The sequence below is a fragment of the Oncorhynchus clarkii genome, chromosome 6 (genome assembly GCF_045791955.1).
Source record: "Oncorhynchus clarkii lewisi isolate Uvic-CL-2024 chromosome 6, UVic_Ocla_1.0, whole genome shotgun sequence".
Taxonomy (NCBI): domain Eukaryota; kingdom Metazoa; phylum Chordata; class Actinopteri; order Salmoniformes; family Salmonidae; genus Oncorhynchus; species Oncorhynchus clarkii.
In genome coordinates, this window is record NC_092152.1 from 19,028,304 (window position 1) to 19,049,500 (window position 21,197).

The following is a 21,197-nucleotide window of genomic DNA, read 5'->3' on the forward strand; positions in this document are numbered from 1 at the left end:
CTAGTTAACATTTGTGTCTTTTATTTTATACAAAAGATAGTGGTTAAGTGATTTAAAGATGTTTGGATGTAAACATCACTGGAGGAATATTACTGGAGGAACCGAGACAGGCCTACAGTCATGAAGATAGACGGGTGACTAACATCAGAGCTATAGATGACACACAATGTTTGGTCTCAGTTCAGCAGACAGAACGAAGGTAAGGGGTTTTCCAGGTGGTGCAGATATTCACAGCTGTCTGTGGCCAAAACAGAGAAGGACAGAGAGATGAGAGGTTGTGTGGAAAAACAGGTGAGCTAGCACTGATACCCTACACAGTCACAGTATCAAGAAGAAGCCTTGCACAGAATAGTGTGAAATGTTGTTCATCGCAGTACCTGAAGATCATTGCAGCGATCCGATTGACTTAAGCATTCCCTCCAGTTTCCCACTCTTATCCAGCGCTTTAACGTCACTGCCCCCACCAACACACTCCTTACCGACGAACACCCGTGGCACCTTCACACACACACACACACACACACATTCATATGGATTATAAGGATTAATATATTTTTCAATTAATGTAGGAATTTGATCATGATGGTATCAACATTGCAAAGTATCAGATTGTTTTAATTTCCCTAATGTACTGCTTTGCTGACAATTCAATGGGAAATCAGTGGGGGGCTACAGTAGCCCACTGAAATGAATGGATTTAAGGTTTGTGCACACGGTTGTGTCGAACTGTATGCTTTCCGGTGGATTCCCATTCATTTCAATGGGAGGCATGCACCACTACGGATGCACCACTACAACTCACCTGGCAGATTATGCAGACTAGCACAGTGTTTTGGATTCGTCCAGTTTGTGCGGTATCAGTCGGTTGGCACAAGAGTTAAAAAACAGGCTAGTAAAAGTCTAGAAATGGCTGGATAACAAAGCGAAACAAAAATGCATTCACTCACTGTTCGTTCACCTGTCATTTTATTTAGGTAATCCTGGATTTCATTCATGTCATCTCGTCCAGTGATGTCTATGAATTCCAAGTGTCCAGATTTGAATCCATACTTTGACAATTAAATCCATACTTTGACTAAACATATTTTGCCATTACGCAATATGGGCATGACGGTTTTAGAAACACGACTACTTTGTCCCCTTTAATTCTGGCCGTAACGAATTCCTGAGCCATGTTGCTATTTAGAAAGCCGCAGCGTTATGAATAGAGTAATCCAACAGATTGTAAATATTTATGACTGAAATTGAGAGAGTTGGCGAAACGATAGCCAGAATAGATTCCAACCTTACTCTTGTTTACAGCTGCACTGGGGTCGGACAGGCTTCCTGCTTAGATTAGGACACTGTGGAGCCAGCGCAAAATGTGACTCAGAAAACGTATCTCAATAAAGGGATGAGAAAAGTTTTGTAGTGAGAAAGAATTGTCCCATTTTCCCGTAAAGCACTTCACCTCAAATTTCAATCTGTCAAAATTGTACACGAGATCCATACAGAACTGAGTATGAAAAAACACCTTCTAATCAGTTGTACAAAATTGTATTCTATTTTATGGGCTGTGTGAAAAAAATCACAATGCAAGTGGTGAGATGCGCATTAGGAAAGTGTTAATTGTTCTGGGTAATAAAACTAATTTGAATAAACATAAATAATCGCCCCATCATTATTCATTTTCACTTTTGTCTAGTTGAGTCTGCCCTTAACCAACGAAAGGATGACGTGTAGTTGTAGGCCTGGTCTAGACCACTTTATTCGACTACGATTCTAGACCAAGACTGGAAGGGTCGAGACCAAGACAAATTCCAAACCAATAAATATTGGATTCCAAAAAGTTATTTTCCAACCCCAATTTTGCCAAAATGTCTTCTGGCCATCCGCAGTCTGCAATCACAGATTATAAATCAATGAACATATTGTTTTGAGATTTAGTCAAGACGGAGTAGATCGGTGTCCGATCCCGAGACAAGACAGAGACTATCAAAAGCGGTTTTAAGACTACAACACTGAATCTCACACCCGTTTTTTTTGTGTTGTGCACTACCTTCACTGTTCTGTTAAACGAGGTTGTTGCACAGAGACTTTTGACCAGATCACTTTCAATATTGCCTCAAAGATCAATACTTAAAGTTGAGCCTATATATTCTTGTGCCTTAACTTGTAGCTACATCGTTAACCTGGAATGTTAGTGTGAGCTGTTTAAAGAAATGCTATTGCAGTGTGGCTGCCTCTTTCCACCTCTTCCTTTCCCTGATCCCTTACAAACCAACATGAGAGAACCTTAGGAGTGTCCAGTCCAACCCCAACTTCTACTGTAGTGTTTTAAACACTAAAACGATGTCTATAATACTTATCATTGGACTGATAATACAACACACAATTCAAAAGATGACAAGATAAGGTACCATATTGTCTACATGGCAGGCTCACCATCATGTAAAACATAATGACAGAGGCTATTTTCCTCTTCATACAAGGATTTGATGTTTTTCAGTTCTTTGAGGGAACACCTCAGTATATCTCACTTGCTCAGGAAGGGCAGCAAATGTCATAGAATTGCCCAGAATATAGTTCACACATCTCTCCTGTGCTCGTCTTTTAGACAGAGGCTGAATGTGTGATAGCAACTGGTGTGTGACGAGGGACTAGAGGCCAGTAGTACTAAATAGAGGTTACCGAGAAAGGATTTAGAGGAAGTTAAGTTTTGAAGAAATGTATTACTTTTGTCAGGCAGTTTTCTTTGAGTGAGTAAGTGAAGTTTAGATGGTGAATTAGGTGTCATGACACGAGCAATGCACCAGGGAGCGATCTTACTGTTGAAATGAGTACAGTACTCTGTCGTACTGTAGCCTTCTCCATTTGTGTATTTCTATTCAGTGTACAGTCCTCACATTTTGCTACATTATTTTATTTATTTATTTTTTATTCTACAGATCTACACAACCTTATCCACATTTTCACAGTGAAATAAAAATATATATAATTTCTTGATTGCGTGTGTCTTCCCACCTCAGCATTGGTGAAATCACCTTTGGCATCCATTACAGCTGTGAATCATTTTGAATAATATTCTACCAACTTTGCACAACTCTTAGGGCAACAGATGTCCATTGTATTTGTCTAAATCTGGTTGTAAATCATTGAGGGGGGGGTTATCTAGCCTTAATCAACGTTCACAGCTTCCAGGGTGTAATTGTTGGGGGTTAACTGCCATGCTCAATGGCAGAACTGCTCAGGGATTCGAAACAGTAACCTGGTTACTGGCCCAATGCTCTTAAACGCTAGGCTACCTGCCACCCCTACAGTCCAACTGAGAAAATAATATGCTAAGCATAATAGTTTGACTTTACAGTTGACCAAGAGATTCGGGAACTCAGTGTGCATTCTAGGTTCATGTTGATAGAACACAGAAAGCTCACATTATACCTAATGATGCTATTCACCATTTTAATTAAACAAGTTTGCCAAGTTAGGCTTTTTCAAGGTCTTCCTTATGCAGTTTGCACACATTTGCACACAGATCAAGGAGGCAGGCTATTAAAGCCAATAGCACTCCAATGAAAAACTCCTGTTTCCTTTCACCATCTACCACCTCGCTCTCTCACGCCACCTCCATCCCCAATCCTAGCCCCTGGGACTAAACTGCTGCAGCTTGCTTACGGTATGTTGATCTGACCACCACATCTGGGACTTTGGCATGGCGGAAATAAGCTCCAGCAACATGCCTGGGGGACTGACTTAAAAAGAGGAATGAAGGACAGACAGAAAAAGTGGTGAGGGAGGGAAGAGAGAGCACATGTGAATGTGTGTCTTCATACTTACTGTTGACTGATGACTGGTCACAGCATTTGCTGATCCCTTTAGGGGGGGATTGAGTGACAGGCCAACAGATGTACTGCTGCATTTTTATCAGGGGTGTCATGCACCCCAAAAAACTGAAGGGGCAAAAAAAATCCACAAGGATGGCTGTTTTTTGGGGGGGAGAATTGTGCTTTCAAACACCTGAAACAGCTTTTTCCTGCAATCTAGAACCATAATCCTTATGTTTAAAAAAATGTCTATATTTTCTGCATATCTAAGCATACTTCTTGAGCTGTCTGTATCCTTCTGACTGGTGTTTTTTTAAGAAGCTAAATACTCTTCTTTGAATCTCTGCTAAAATCTGTGTAAAAGATGGAAAGGAATGTGAGTCTTATTCAGTACATTTAGTAGTTGCTTGCTTTTCTAATGTATACCAACATTGCCAGCACACATGCTAGCTAAGATAGTTAGACAAGCTAGCTACTCTAACTTGATTGATAACCGGAAAAGGCTTCTTTGTAGCTAGTTATGAGGTTGGGAGATTGGGAAACTATCTGGGCTAGCTAAAGCAAACTTCATAAAATTGCTAGCTGGCTAGTAGTATTACAGAGAAACAACAAAAATCTATAAATTAATCTGTTTTTATTTTTACAGGACAAATCGTTGTGGGCATGTTCCCCTGTGACGCCTCTGATTATTATCACTGGTGTGGTAGGTTCATGGTGAGTGGGTTGTAGCCTTGCAGGGAAAGTGAGGTGAAGAGAGTCAGGTATGTTGGTGATTGTATTGATGATATGAGCAGAGGTTCGGGTCAGGACAGGAATATAGAGAAGACATGCTAACTAACCACATCACACACATATGGCACAGGCTCTTCTCACTCCTTGTATTTTCATACTAAACAGCACTTCTAACACACCAGATCTGCCCCTTCTCCTGTTTACTGTACCCATCCTGTGTCCTACTGAGCAGTCAGCTCCGCATTGTGTTCCTCGATCTTGTTACTCCTGGTAATCAGTTTAATTTCACAGTCTTTTAGACTGTCCATGGCATATGATGTAGAATTCACAGGAGACTAGTGAGGTGAGGACGGCTAATAACAAATTATGGAATGGAGTGAATGGAATGGTATCAAACACATGGAAACCAGGTGTTTGATGTGTTTGATACCATTCCATTTATTTCGTTTCAGACATTACTATGAGCTCGTCCTCCCCAATTAACCTGCCACTAGTCACTTATGGTGGCCCTATAGGTAGTTTTGGCCAGTAAAACTGGAACCAGACATTGACATTCCTGACAGACTAGCCAGAGCGCACGCTATATTTGGTGACCAAAGACCACTGCTTGTCACAGGAAACATCTCCTCCTCTATTCACCCCCCATACACACAGACTATATGCTAATTATGCCCATTATTTTAATGTGTGCTTGAGAATGTTATTTGTGTACTACATTGAAGGCTGATGAGTTGAAGACAACTTGTTAGACATAACCCACTCAGCACAAGACGTTGAAAATACATATTTTGGAAAATACGTCCTTTCAACATCTTGTGCTCAGTGGGTTATATCTAACAAGTTATGCCTCGATAGTCACCTATAGTAGAGTGCTTTGTAGAAGTTGCTATTTGTGGTGAAGTTGTCCTGCTCTCCTGAAGATGTGCTAGTACCTTTAGATAATAATTAGTTGTCACACCCTGACCATAGTTTACTTTGTATATTTCTATGTTTTGGTTGGTCAGGGTGTGATCTGAGTGGGCATTCTATGTTACATGTCTAGTTTGTCCAGTTCTATGTTCGGCCTGATATGGTTCTCAATCAGAGGCAGGTGTTCGTCATTGTCTCTGATTGGGAACCATATTTAGGTAGCCTGGGTTTCACTGTGTGTTTGTGGGTGATTGTTCCTGTCTCTGTGATCGTTTGCACCAGATAGGCTCAGTCATTTGTTTTTTTCTTTTCACTTGTTTTGGAAGAGAAGAGAACGAGCGCCATTCTCCTTGCGGAGATGGTGCTAAATACATCAACACGGTCGGTCCCTGGGATTGGGCTGGCTAACACGATTAGGTTTGCTTGGAAGGAAAAGGAGATGGAGCCTTTAGGACGGGAATCTTTTGGAAGGATAATATTGATGGGGATTCTAAAGCTGACGGTGAAGGACGTGTTTTGTTTCCAAGGCAACTCGTTGGAGGGAGCATACGACGTGGCACTATATACAGAGGTAAAACACGATGATATCCTGAGAAGGGCAAGAGCAGTGGGAGGTGAGAGGCCGATGTGCCACTACGAAATAACAAGCCTGGCGAAGAATAACTTTAGGGTTGTAACTGTCAACATTTACAACCCTTACGTTAAGGACGAAGAGGTGAGGGCTTTTCTGGGGAGATATATGGATAACGTCTCCTCAGCAAGGCACCTCAAAGACTCCCTTGGGTTTTGGAATGGGAGGAGAGGTTTCCAGGCCCTCCTCAGAGAGGACCCAAAGGGACATGGTGGCTACCTCCATCCTCCTGCTATGTTCTCCCTAGGGGCTGACAGGGGGACGTTGTTTTATGCACGTCAGCCCCCATTTTGCAGACACTGTATGGCCTACGGTCACATATTCGCCTCATGCAGTACAAGAAAATGCAGATTTTGTGCATCTGAGGATCACGAGGCGAGGGATTGTGACAAGCCTAAGACGTGCCATGGGTGTGGCTCGTCAGCACACCTGTGGCGGGGGTGCCCGGCCCGTCAGCGGTCATATGCGTCTGCGGCTGGGGGGGGCAGAGGCGGGGGATGGGGGAAGAAGAGGAGGGGAAGGAAGCACGCCTCATGATCAGAGTACAGGTCCAGAGGGGAAGGCCACAAGGAAGGAGGAGGAGCAAGAAGCGGCGGAAGGAAGAGAGAAGGAAACGGAAGGCACGGGAGTAGGAGAACCAGGAAAAGCGGCGGAAGAAGGCAACCGAGTGGAGGAGCATGAGAGAGAAGAAAGCGATGGAGGAGTGGTGGAGAAGGAGACGGTGGAAGAGCAAGTGGACTGGGGGGAATGTGCCCTGGTGGAAGAGATGAGGGGTATGGTGGAGGAGCTGGCGGGGGGGGGGGGGGTGGTATCTCTCCACTGCCGTCATCACCAAAGAAGAGAATGAAGAGGAGGGAGCGATTGGCCGACAGTGAGAGGGAGGGGATGGCCAAGAGAGTGATGGGGGTGGGAGAAACCTCTGGGTTGCTGCTGGTTTCCACAGGCTCTCAATATCTGTTGGGTGGGGACACACCTAACAAGACTCAGGACTGGGTACAGGAGGAGGTGGGGAGTTTTTTGTTTGGGGACTCAGCCTCCCCAAATTTTTTCCAATCCAGCTGCAGCACTGGGGAGGGGGAGGGGCACCCCGGAGCCAAACACTATTCCTGCATCCTGCGTTGGTGAGATGGAGGAAGAGGGGGGGATGTTGGGAGTACAGATGGTGTTATCACCGGTAGATATGGAGCAGGGGAGCATCGGGTGAGTCTCCTGTTTTTGTTTTTTTCTGTCTGGGTTTAGAATTTGAGTGTATTACATGTTTTTATTTTATTCTTTCATGGGGTCTGATTTTACTTTTGTTAGTTTAAATGTAAGGGGTTTAAGGGATTGTGTTAAGAGGAGGGCGGTTTTTAGTTATTTGGAGGGGGTGGGGTTTGATTTTTGTTTTTTACAGGAGGTTCACCTGAGGGATGGAGGGGATGTTAATAGGTTTAAGAGGGAGTGGGACAAGGGGGAGTCGGTTTGGGGTGTTGGGGGGGTGCACTCATCGGGGGTAGGGATTTTGTGTGGGCACAGGGAGGTTAAAGTGGAGGATTCTTTTGCGGTAATGCAGGGGAGGGTTATAGGGGTGGATGTCACGATAAGGGATTGTAATTTTAGATTAGTGGTGGTGTATGGACCACAGGTGGTGGCAGACAGGAGGGAGATGGTGGACTGTCTGACGCCCCTGTGTGTCACAAATAGGAAATTAGTGATAGGGGGGATTTTAATACAGATTTAGGAAGAGGGAGGGATAGCAGTGCAGGCGCCATTGCCAGGCTAATGGCTTGCCATGGTCTGGTAGATGGTGGTCTGCACACTACTCCGAAAATGGACGGTCCTACATGGCGCAACTCCAGGGGGGTTGAGCGGAGGCTCAACTATATTTTTGTACCCAGGTCTTTGGGTAAGTTGTCTGGGCGGCTGTTGCCTGTTTTCTTTTCGGATCACGACGGGGTGCTCCTGCAGGTGGGGTCGCCAGTCTGCCTCTTTGGTAGGGGGTACTGGAAGCTAGATCGGGATGTGCTGGAGGAGCAGGCTTTTGTTGACGGGTTTTATGGTTTCTTTTGGAGGCTTGAGGGTCTCCGGTCCATGTGCGAGGGGGTGTTAGAGTGGTGGGAATTAGTTAAGGTGAGGATTAGGGCTTTTATAATAGGGTATTGCAAGAGAAAAAAAAGGGAGGAGAGGAGGGAGGTGGATCGTATCCAAAGGTTAATTGAACTCGAGTACGAGGCAGGCAACCTCGGCGGGTCGTTTGACTGGGAGAGATCCGCAACCCTAAAGGCGCAGCTCAGGGAGTTGCAGGAGCGGAAGGCTCGAGCTTTCCTGGAGCGTGCGCATAGTGGCTTTCTAGAACACAATGAGACTTGTTCTGCTATGTTCTTTAAGTCGGTTAGGGCCAGACAGAGTAGGAAGGTAATGCATGGCGTTGGGGAAGAAAATGGTAGTATAGTTAGAGAACCAGAGGATATGGTCAGGGTGACAACTGATCATTTCCAAGGTTTATTTAAGGAAAGGGAAATAGATGTAGAGCAGGGAAATGTGTTTTTAGAACACTTGTCCAGGTGGTTGCCGGAGGACATTAGAGAAGTGATGGAGGCCCAGATCTCACTAGAAGAGGTTGAGAGCGCTCTTAGGAGGATGGGAAAAGGGAAGGTGCCTGGGATAGATGGGCTGCCGGCTGAGTTTTATCTCAAGTTTTGGGGTATACTTGGACCAGTGGTCCTCGAAGTCTTGAAGGCCATCCTTGAGACGGGGGTCCCGGGGGGATCAATGGCTGTTGGTGTGCTGTCACTTTTATATAAGAAGGGGGAAGTAACAGACCTTGGCAACTGGCGGCCGTTGACCATGCTGTGTGTAGATTACAAGCTACTTGCAAAGGTCTTAGCAGACCGGTTGCGCACAGCCCTTCCCTACGTCGTCCATGAGGATCAGACGTGCGGGGTAGAGGGCCGCTCTATTAGATGGAACCTACAGTTAATCAGGGACTCCATCGCTTGGGTTGAAGATAGAGGACTGCCTTTAATGGTAGCAGCGCTAGATCAGGCGAAAGCCTTTGATCGCGTGAATAGATCATTTTTATTCAGAGTGTTAGGTCGATTAGGATTTGGGGAGAAGTTCATAGGATGGATTCGTACATTATATGTCGGAGCGGGGTGCCGAGTTAGTGTAAATAGTCACTTGGGTGACGTTTTTGACCTCTCGTCTGGGGTCAGGCAGGGGTGCCCACTCTCGGCTCTCCTCTTCGTTCTGTACATGGAGCCTCTGGGGGCTGCCATTAGGGCAGACACAGGGGTGGAAGGCTTGTTGATCCCTGGAAGTGGTGGGCTGCGCGTTAAGATGACGCAGTACGCCGACGACACTTCCTTGCTGCTGTGCAAGGACTCGTGCCTGACAAGGTCCCTTGCCATCTTTGGGGATTTCACCCGAGCGTCGGGAGCAGTTCTGAACCATGCAAAGTCTTCCGTCAAGTTTTTCGGAAGATGGCGCGGTAGAACGGATGTGCCGGGGGGGTTATCTCTCTGTGAGGGGGCCCTGAGGATTCTCGGGGTCCATTTTGAGACCTCCGGCTCAGCGACGCTAAACTGGAACATGCGTATCGCAGTGGTACAGAGGAAGCTAGCAATGTGGAAGGCTAGGTATTTGTCTTTTATGGGCAAAGTCCTGGTTCTAAAGGTGGATGTGTTGCCGTCTCTTTTGTATTTGGCGTACATCTACCCATTGCCGGCTAGTCTGAGGAGGCCTCTAGTGAGGCTTGTGTTTCAGTTCATGTGGAGTGGCAGGTGCGAGTGGGTCGCCAGGGCACGCATGCTTTGTCCCATCGGGGAGGGAGGTAGGGGGGTACCACATTTCCCCCTCAAGCTGGACGCAATTTTTGTTTCTTTCTTGTTAACGGAGCTTGCTCATCCAGTGATACACCCGTCCGGTTACCTCCTGCGGGTGTTCTTCTCGTATCAGGCGAGAAGCGTAATGGTGTGGTCTAACACGGGTCCTCGGGCGGAACAGCTGCCGTGGCACTTTGGTCATGCTGCGTGAGCACCCTGAGGTTGAAGTTGCAGGCACCTGTACGAGGAGGTCAGAAAGGCAGGGAGTCCGGCGCCTGTAGTGGGCATCTCGGAAGTGGTCTGGGAGGGAGTGCAGGCGCGGGGTCTGGACAACAGGCTCAAGGACCTGATTTGGTTGAGCCTCCATAAGTGCTTGCCGGTACGTTCCATCATGTACCGGTATAGTTTGGTGCAATCCCCCACCTGTCCAAGATCTTCTTGTGGCAGGGAGGAGACTGTGCGCCATGTCTTTTGGGACTGTGCCTTTGCCGGAGTAGTATGGGCTAGGGCACGGGTGTTGTTAGGTTTGGTAAGGGGGGATTTTGTATTGACGTGGGCCAGGTTAGAGAGAGGTGTAGGGAGAGCGAGAGGGACGGATAGGGACAGGTTTCTGCTCTGGCTTCTCATGAGTCTCTTTAAACGGGGGCTGTGGGAAGCCAGGCAGAACATGGTGAAGACAGGGAGAGATTGGGGGGTGGAAGGGATAGTGAGGAGGGTGGAAGGAGATTTGAGGGGGAGGATGAAGAGGGAGGAGAGGAAGTGGGGGCAGCATGCTGCCCGGGAGAGGTGGAAGGGGGGTTTAGGGCTGGGTGTCATTTAGATTTGTAAGGGGATAGATTAGGGACGGGGAGATAGGGAAAGGATAGTTTGTAGGATGACGGGGAGGGAAGATGCTCCCCTGAGGTTTTGTTTGGGGTTTTTGTTTTGTTTAAATTAAAATACCACTATTTGAGTTTGTATGGAAATTATGAGTTGTAAAGAATGAATGGTATTGATGATAATAAATTATTTTTTATAAAAAATAAAAAAAAGGCTGTTTAGGTTTTCGTTACGTTCATTACGCTCTTTATTTTGTAGTGTTTGTATTGATTCGTGTTTTACGTTTGTTTATTAAAACATGGATCGCAATCGACACGCTGCATTTTGGTCCGATCCTTGTTCTACCTCTTCATCAGAAGAGGAGATAGAAGAAAGCCGTTACAGAATCACCCACCACCAAAGGACCAAGCAGCGTGTCAACAGGCAGGAGCAGCGCGAGGAGATACATAGTAAGGATTTCTGGACATGGGAGGAAATCCTCGACGGGAGAGGACCCTGGGCTAAACCAGGGGAGTGTAGCCGCCCAAAGGTGCAGCGGGAGAAGAAACAACAGGAGCAGCCCAAAGAGGAGTACAGTATGGAGTATACGACTTGGGAGGAAATAGACAGGTGGGCGGTCGACCCAGGGAGAGTGCCGGAGCCCGCCTGGGATTCGATGGAGCAGTGCGCGAAAGGTTATCAGAGAATGGAGTTGGCGAAGCAGGCACGGCGGTGCGGAAGGAAGCCCGAGAGGCAGCCCCAAAAATGTATTGGGGGGGGGCTAACAGGGAGTATGGCTATGCCAGGTAGGAGACCTGCGCAAACTCCCTGTGCTTACCGGGGGGCTAGAGAGACCGGACAGGCACCGTGTTATGCAGTGGTGCACACGGTGTCTCCAGTGCAGGTGCATAGCCCGGTGAGGTATATTCCAGCTCCGCGTATCGGCCGGGCTAGATTGAGCGTCGAGCCTAATGCCATGAAGCCGGCTCTATGCAGCTGGTCCCCAGTGCGTCTCCTTGGGCCGGCTTACATGGCACCAGCCTTGCGCTCGGTGTCTCCGGTTCGCCTGCATAGCCCAGTGCGGGCTATTCCACCTCGCCGCACTGGCAGGGCAACCGTGAGCATTCAACCAGGTAAGGTTGGGCAGGCTCGGTGCTCAAGAGCTCCAGTGCGCCTGCACGGTCCGGTCTTTCCAGTACCACCTCCACACCCCAGCCCTCCGGTAGCAGCTCCCCGCACCAGGCTTCCTGTGCGTGTCCTCGGCCCAATACCACCAGTGCCAGCACCACGCATCAGGCCTACAGTGTGCCTCGCCTGTCCAGCGCTGTCGGAGTCTCCCGCCTGTTTAGCGCTGTTGGAGCCCTCCTCCTCTCCAGCGCTGTCGGAGTCTCCCGCCTGTTTAGCGCTGTCAGAGCTTTCCACCTCTACAGCGCTGCCGGAGTCTCCCGCCTGTTCAGAACTGCCAGTCTGCAAGGAGCTGCCAGTCTGCAAGGAGCTGCCAGTCAGCATAGAGCTGCCAGTCAGCATAGAACTGCCAGTCAGCATAGAGCTGCCAGTCTGCAAGGAGCTGCCAGTCTGCAAGGAGCTGCCAGTCTGCATAGAGCTGCCAGTCTGCAAGGAGCCGCCAGAGCTGCCTGTCTGCAAGGAGCCCCCAAAGCTGCCAGTTTGCAAGGAGCCGCCAGAGCTGCCAGTCTGCAAGGAGCCGCCAGAGCTGCCAGTTAGCATGGAGCAGCCAGAGCCGCCAGTTAGCATGGAGCAGCCAGGGCCGCCAGTCAGCATGGAGCAGCCAGGGCCGCCAGTCAGCATGGAGCAACCAGGGCCGCCAGTCAGCATGGAGCAGCCAGGGCCGCCAGTCAGCATGGAGCAGCCAGAGCAGCCAGTCAGCATGGAGCAGCCAGTCAGCATGGAGCAGCCAGAGCAGCCAGTCAGCATGGAGCAGCCAGAGCTGCCAGTCAGCATGGAGCAGCCAGTCAGCATGGAGCAGCCAGAGCTGCCAGTCAGCATGGAGCAGCCAGTCAGCATGGAGCAGCCAGAGCTGCCAGTCAACCAGACTCTTTCAGATCTGCCAGTCAGCCAGACTCTTCCAGATCTGCCAGTCAGCCAGACTCTTCCAGATCTGCCAGTCAGCCAGACTCTTCCAGATCTGCCAGTCAACCAGACTCTTCCAGATCCGCCAGTCAGCCAGACTCTTCCAGATCCGCCAGTCAGCCAGACTCTTCCAGATCCGTCAGTCAACCAGGATCTGCCAGAACCGCCAGTCAGCCAGGATCTGCCAGAACCGCCAGCCAGCCAGGATCTGCCAGAACCGCCAGCCAGCCAGGATCTGCCAGAACCGCCAGCCAGCCAGGATCTGCCGGATCCAACTACCTGCCTGAGCTTCCTCTCAGTGCTGAGCTTCCTCTCAGTGCTGAGCTTCCTCTCAGTGCTGAGCTTCCTCTCAGTGCTGAGCTACCCATCAGTCCCGAGCTACCTCTGTCCCGAGCTGTCCTTCTGTCCCGAGCTGCCCCTCTGTCTCGAGCTGACCCTCTGTCCCGAGCTGTCATTAAGGAGGGTCACCTATCTAGGGACGCTAAGGAGGTGGACCAAGACTATTATGGAGTGGGGTCCACGTCCAGCGCCAGAGCCGCCACCGCGGACAGATGCCCACCCAGACCCTCCCCTATAGGTTCAGGTTTTGCGGCCGGAGTCCGCACCTTGGGGGGGGGGGGGGGGTACTGTCACACCCTGACCATAGTTTACTTTGTATATTTCTATGTTTTGGTTGGTCAGGGTGTGATCTGAGTGGGCATTCTATGTTACATGTCTAGTTTGTCCAGTTCTATGTTCGGCCTGATATGGTTCTCAATCAGAGGCAGGTGTTCGTCATTGTCTCTGATTGGGAACCATATTTAGGTAGCCTGGGTTTCACTGTGTGTTTGTGGGTGATTGTTCCTGTCTATGTGTTTTCACCAGCTAGGCTGTTTAGGTTTTCGTTACGTTCATTACGTTCTTTATTTTGTAGTGTTTGTATTGATTCGTGTTTTACGTTTGTTTATTAAAACATGGATCGCAATCGACATGCTGCATTTTGGTCCGATCCTTGTTCTACCTCTTCATCAGAAGAGGAGATAGAAGAAAGCTGTTACATTAGTACTTCTTCTGTTCCTCTCTGTTACAACCTGGCATACCCGTTTTACTGCTATGTGGAGCAACTGTTGAGATATGTAGACTGAGATGCGTGTGTACACACACATTTTGTTCTTCTATCCTCGTGGGGACCTCAAATTTATTTCCATTCAAAATCCTATTTTCCTTAACACCAAACCTAATCCTTACCCTATCCTAATCCCTAAACCTAACTCCTAAATCCTAAACCTAACCACTAATTCCCCCCACACATGCACAAGGAAAAAAGGTATTTTTTACAAATAAAATAATAAACAAAGAGCTGATTGGCTTTCAGGCATTGATTAATTGATTCATTATATTCATAAAAGTCACCTTGTCCGAGAGAGATTTACATAGTTGCCAAAATGTCACACCAGGTTAAGCCTACACAAAACACAGCCCTTATTTTAAGTGTTTCTAAAATCCCCTATGGGAAAAATGAATGGTGGAAAAACAATTAGAACCATTTCCCTGTTTGACCGCTAGGTTTAATGGGTATTATGACACATCCACTGTGGGGCTCTATACTGTACATTTTAAAGTGAAAAATCAGCATCACTGTTACCATGGAATTTCCCATGCCAGACCTGGGTTGAGGGTTCAAACAGTATTTGAAACTTAGCACTAGTTGTGCCTGATTGAGCCTGTCAGGCTTAGTAGATGAATAGAACCCCTGTCCACCTGGCACTCCAGGCAGGCTCAAGCACATGCACGATTTGAACCATAGTCTGTTGTGTGTGAAATTGTCGAGGGGCGGAGGAAGTCACTCGAATGCAGTGTAAGTGCTTTTCACTTTCCAGTTTTTCCACTTGTTATGTAATCCCACACTGGCTGGTTGACAGCCCATTGGAGTCTGCTCACGTGCATGGAGACTAGGGGGTGGGGGAATATAGCTATAAGAGATACTATATAGGGGCAATGGCAGAGTGTGGGAGATCAAGTTTGGGCAGCCAAGGTTTTTCTTTTGGTTGGGAAAATGTGTATGTAAAGTATATTGTGCATATTTTGTGTATGCCTATGTGTCACTAAAGATGTGCTTGTATGAGGGATTGTGTGTGGGAGAGTGAGGAAAACATAATAGTAGAGATTGATATCTCACCCCAGGTCCCTACTGGGTCGGAAGTCCACCAACCTGACACCAACCCAGGATGTATTCCTCAATTGCTATGTCCCTTAGTGCAGAGACACATTCTCACAATCACAAATTTTATCTATTTTTTCCCTCTCTCTCTCTCTCACTCTTTCTCGTTCTCTCTGCTGGGCCTATAGGCGGTTGAGGCTTTAAACAGTCTGTTCCCACATTGGGATAGAGTACAGGCTGTGGGAGATAACATGGTTAATGGAGAACATTATAACCACGTTGGCATTCTGTGTGCAGCTGCACACGTGTGTATCTACTTTCTTATAGTGTGGCTTAGGGAGAATGCATGCTGCTGCATGTGGGTCTAAAATTGTCATTTTGCATGTACCGGATATGGATCTTTGTGTGTGCATGCATTCACAGTACAAATATGACTGAGCGAGTTTTAGACATGTGTACATGTGTACATACAGGACTAACCTAAATACATATCTCAGTAGGCTGCTGAGGGGAGAACGGCTCATAATAATGTCCGGAACGGAGCAAATGGAATGGCATCAAATACCTGGAAACCATGTGTTTGATGTATTTGATACCATACCACTTATTCTGCTCCAGTCATTAACACAAGCCCATTCTCCCCAATTTAAGGTGCCACCAACCTCCTGTGGTACACATGTACATACTTACTGCATATGCATCAGTGGAGGCTGGTGGGAGGAACTATAGGAGGATGGGCTCATTGTAATGGCTGGAATATCATAAATGGAATGGCATCAAACACATAGAAACCACTTTTGACTTCATTCCACCTTTTCCCGTCCAGCCATTACAATGAGCCCGTCTTCCTATTGCTCCTCCCACCAGCCTCCACTGATATGTATAGGTTTGTTTGTGCACACACAGCCATGTACACCACATACTTCACCCCTGTTTGTGATTTCAATCATGAGCGTGTCCCTTTTGAATATTTTCCATACAGTATAATTATCCCATAATTCTACTATTAACTTTTTTAATCATGATTTTAATACAGATCAGTATCTCAATGCATTCTTAATCTAAATTACTACAATTTACATGGTGTAGACCTCTTCAATCAATCTGATACCACAAAAGTATAAACAATTTTAATGGCACAGTTAGATTAAACCCCCCCCTCTCAGGCACGGCATCTTCTGGCATCTTCGTTTTTCTTCAAATAGCTTTACAGTTCAAAATGGACGGCCCATGATAATGTCCCAATTTCAATGTCTCATCATTACCACAAATGTCTTGTCCATTCGTCAACCAACATACCAGCATCATAAGAAAATGTCAGAACAGATCTTTCTCCATGATCACTCCAAGTGGATTCTCACAGTATGAGAGAACCATGAAAGAAAAGCAGTTGATAGCTTAGATCTGATACTGTACACCAATTTCTGGCTTGGTTCTTTTCTCTCGGTAGAAGTGGTTAGGAAAGCCTCCTTCAATGCCTTTGTCTCTCTTCTTCAGCCAGTTAGAGGGGGTTTTGAGGTACACACACCATTCGGTCCAAATTATCTCTTCCATGCATTAAGATACCGTCTGATGTCACCCTTCATGATCACCTCGAAAGAACAGATCAGAACAACAGTTTAGTTCAGTTCATTAACTACATGATAAATGATTACTTTTACCAATTATTCTTAATATTCATATCTAAACATATTTCACAGAGAATATCAAAACATTCTATTGAAACTATTCTTTCAAATTGGTTTATACTCCCCATCTCACTGTCAACTCCATCGTAGAGCCAAGGATCAAGAAATTAGACCTATATCTCTCGGGAATAGAACAAAACAAACACAACAATACAATACACTCAACAATACAATACACTCAACAATACAATACACTCAACAATACAATACACTCATTCACATATCACTTAAGTTGCATAACTTCAATTCAAACCCTCAAAAAACGGAATCCTCCCCCATGTTTTACACACATCTCTCCATATGAGAGTAATGTAAAACAAAATGTCAGCTAACCTAATCAAATTAAAATCACTAAACTGAAGGAAAAAAAAAACACTCCACAAAGAAAAATTATTTAACCCCTATGGTCATAGGAAAATAGACTTAAAGCAGCATACCCTTAGTTAAAAGCAATGCCCTCTTCACACTGGTCCAAATTACAAATATGGATTAAGAAACATATTTACCAATTACACAAATTATTTTGAAAGCAGTATTACAAATGACCATACATTTATTTTCCAAATGGCTTTCCAATGCGGGTGATCAAGCCACAACGGAAAGTCATCAGAAGGTCATAGGTCATACAAAACCCTCCAAAGCAGTGTTTTGCACTATATAAAACAATTTGCAAACAATAATCAACTAGTTCCAAACATTTTCGTATTTCCATGTTCCCAGAACATTCCTTTATCAAAAGAATTTGCGTGTGTAATGAAAAGTCAGAAAATAAAAACTCATTACAATCCCAATGTGGTGAGTGCCCCAATTTCACTCACTCTCCCCAAGAGTATATTCCCTGGACACATTCCAGAGAGAGACAGTGAAATATCAATTTTCCCGAAGAAAACACAAAAACACTTAGTATTCATTTACACTACATTGATTCAGAAACTCAAACGTGAACTATAAACCAAACCTAATGATAATTCCACTGTACCTCAAATCATTAATCATAAGTTTTAATCAAATCAATGTATATGCATGATGCATGTTAAATCAACTCCTAAAAAAAAACTTTTAATCAGCAACCTAATAATTTAAATCTGTCGATATAAATTTAGTAAAAACCAATCCTGATTTTTTAAAACAAATCTAAAATCCTTCAAAAGTCGGTGCTGTCTCATCTAAAAATAAAAATAAACTTAATTTTTTCCCCCACTGATATCCACAAAGGTCAATACTGTTCAGCACATCCATTAATGATCTTTCTTTAGTCTGTACAGGGTCTGAAGTTCCAATGTATGCAGATGATACAGTGATAAATTCATGCAAATAACAAACTACACAAAAACTCACTACTATAATGATTCAGATGACAAAATTGCTCAGAGACTCATGTTTACATCTCAATAAAATAAAACACAGTCTGCATGTTCCTCAAAAAACAAGTACTGATGTAAAACGCTCCTGGTGGTATCTGATTTTAAGTGCCAAGGCATCTTACTTGATTCCAACCTTTTTTTCAAACAGCAAATAATAAAGGAACTCAAATACCAAATTCAACCTAGCTAATTTCCCAAAACATATGAAATTGTTTTGACTACACTATATAACTACTATAACAACACTATAATTAAAATCTATGATACTCCCCCACTTAACATACTAGTTTACTAGTTTGGCCCAAGCTTGCTTTTCAACATTCATACCCATTCAGTCTTCTGTCAACAGGTTGGCGTACTATTCAATCCAGCAATCACCTTTAATGACCTGACATTGTTCCACATAATGGAAACATACCATAACCTTAGAGTACATGAACTTTCCTGCTCAAATTAACTGGTGTTACTTAAACAATCAAACCAAGAATCAATAACAATCAGAAGCTATCCTTACGATGTTTTATGATTCAGACATCCAGTCTCCCAATTCTCATAGCCTAATACAGTAAATATAAACGCCACAAATCTATGATGCCCACCTAGCGAATCAGCTGCTAGAAATACAGACAAAAATGTACCTGAACAACGGTTAAAACAATTAGAGTAAGGTTATTGTATATTCAAACTAATAACGCAAATGTACGTTATTCTACAACAATCTACCTGCCTCCAGCAACTTTCCCTGACAATGAGCAGCCAACATAACAACCCACTCTCTTACATACTTTCAACTCAACTTTCCTATTTCTTTTTCCCCCAGTTGGGCAAAAATATAACCCCTCTCATTTCAACGTTTTTCCTTACCTCTATCGTAAGATTAAAACCCCAACTTCATAACTCTTCTCTTTACTCTCCACACTTATGAAATGTATCCTATTTCTTTAAAAATAACACACACAGCGCAAAAATTATAACATGCGTCAGTCAATCTATAAGAATGAAAAACATTTCCGTAACCACTTTCCTATCGCCATTCTCTCCCCGCTATCATTCAGAGTGTCTTTAACTTAGGTAACTGTCTTCTCTATTGATACAGTAATTTAAATACGACCCAATTCTCAATACATTATTCCAGCAGATAATTTAGTGAACAGACATCGTCTTGCATCAGAATTCGCTTCGTTATTATTTTAAATTGAATTAGCCTATCAATTTAACCTAAAAAATCTATTGAAAACGTTCAATTTATCTCTTATACAAACACCAGCGACCATAACTTTCCAGGCAAAACATACAACTAGATTATTTACAATCAGAAACTCTAAATTGAGCCAGCGCCGTGACTGGGAATGGAACTCGGGCCTCCCGCGTTGCAGGCGAGAATTCTACCACTGAACCACTAATGCAATTGCCAATAACCTAAATTCTCCGGATATAAACCCCATTTACAAAGTAAAATCAAAACACGTCATTATCGGTAATTCCCAGAAGAATAATAGCCCAATTTTAATGTACAAACGTTACTCCAGCTATGATTCTCAAATTCCAAATTACACATATTAGCAATCAAAGAATAAAATCGACAGTTAATGACTAGGAAACAGTAAAAGTAGATTATGTTTACTTATGCAACGTATTTCAATTACTTTACTACATCACTTTAATCACGCAATGATAATTAGCTTGATGGAAAACCTTAGGCTTTGTACAACATTATAAATTACATCGAGCATCCCTCGAATTCTCTTTAACTTTATGGAAAACAGTTTATTCAATAAATCCCGCAACTTCTCTCATACTGGGAAGAAAAATTATAACATGTTCAGACCTTAAGGGCAGTTTGATTTCAAATGTTTCCCCCAGACGGAGATAATCCAATATGCGTTTTATAGTTACATCGTTAGGGTAAGATAACCAAAAGTGGACACACTCTAATCAGTTTCTAGAGCTCAATTTCCCAGATTTTGTAGATTATTGTAATAGTGCTTAAAAACTTCATCTTTATCAAATTATCCATTTAAGCCCATGCATTGAGTGTTTGTAAGAGGGAGCATAGAATGATTCCAGACACAACAATGATCACAATGCAACTTAGTCTTGACGTTATTAACTTACACATCTTACATATGTTACCAACAAATTCTGAATCACAACCAAACAATTCCAACACGTTATACCACAACCTCATAACTACCATATTACACAGATACACTATTGAACATAACACCACAAATTCACAAAAATGGTGCTGGAGGGAATAGCAGCTGTTTTACGGGCTCCTGACCAATTGTGCTATGTTGTGTATTTTTTTTACTGATCTTAACAGCTATCACTAACATTGATTTGGATGAGGACTTCTACTTCAATGAGTCAGACGCAAAGGACATATTGATTAACCCGGACCAGGCCCAGACACTCAGAGAAAGAGGCGCTATAGAGCCCGGCGTGCAGGATACCTGAAGAGACTAGTCGGAGAGTAGATAAACAGCCCCTACGCTCCATTCTATTGGCAAACGTGCAATCACTGGAGAATAAATTGGATGAGCTCCGCTCGAGACTATCCTATCAACGTGATCTAAAGAACTGCAATATCCTATGTTTCTCAGAGGCTTGGCTGAACAAGGACATGGAAAATATACAGTACCAGTCAAAAGTTTGGACACACCTACTCATTCAAGGGTTTATCTTTATTTTGACTATGTTCTACATTGTAGAATAATAGTGAAGAAATCAAAACTATGAAATAACACATATGGAATCATGTAGTAACCAACACATTGTTAAAAAAATCTATATATATTTGAGATTTTTCAAAGTAGACATCCTTTGCCTTGATGAAAGCTTTGCACACTCTTGGCATTCTCTCAACCAGCTTCACCTGGAATACTTTTCCAACAGTCTTGATGGAGTTCCCTCATAAGCAAAGAAGAAAATTCTCATCCAGAGGCGGCGGTCCTAGTGGCCAGTAATTTTAATGCAGGAAAACTGAAATCCGGTTTACCTCATTTATAGCAACTAGAGGTGAAAAAACTCTAGATCACCTTTACTTCACACACAGAGACGCATACAAAGCTTACCCTTGCCCTCCATTTGGCAAATCTGACCAATACTCTATCCTCCTGATTCCTGCTTACAAGCAAAAACTCAAACAGGAAGTACCGATGATGCGCTTAAAACGGAAGAGGTCCAATGAAGCAGATGCTAAGCTTCAGGATTGTTTCGCTAGCAGAGACTGGAATAT

At 44.6% G+C, this 21,197-nt stretch overlaps 1 long non-coding RNA gene across 2 annotated transcripts; it reads right to left on the bottom strand.

The window, feature by feature from the left end:
* Positions 1-4: 4 nt before the first annotated feature.
* LOC139411943 (uncharacterized) lies at positions 5-1,349 on the bottom strand. 2 transcript variants are annotated; one of them, XR_011634649.1, is made up of 4 exons: positions 1,291-1,349; positions 948-1,015; positions 378-498; positions 5-238 (listed from the first exon to the last, which is right to left on the bottom strand). It is a non-coding gene; the product is annotated as an uncharacterized lncRNA (long non-coding RNA). The 2 variants fall into 2 exon arrangements; XR_011634648.1 differs by lacking the exon at positions 1,291-1,349 and having other exon boundaries at positions 948-1,085.
* Positions 1,350-21,197: the final 19,848 nt, after the last annotated feature.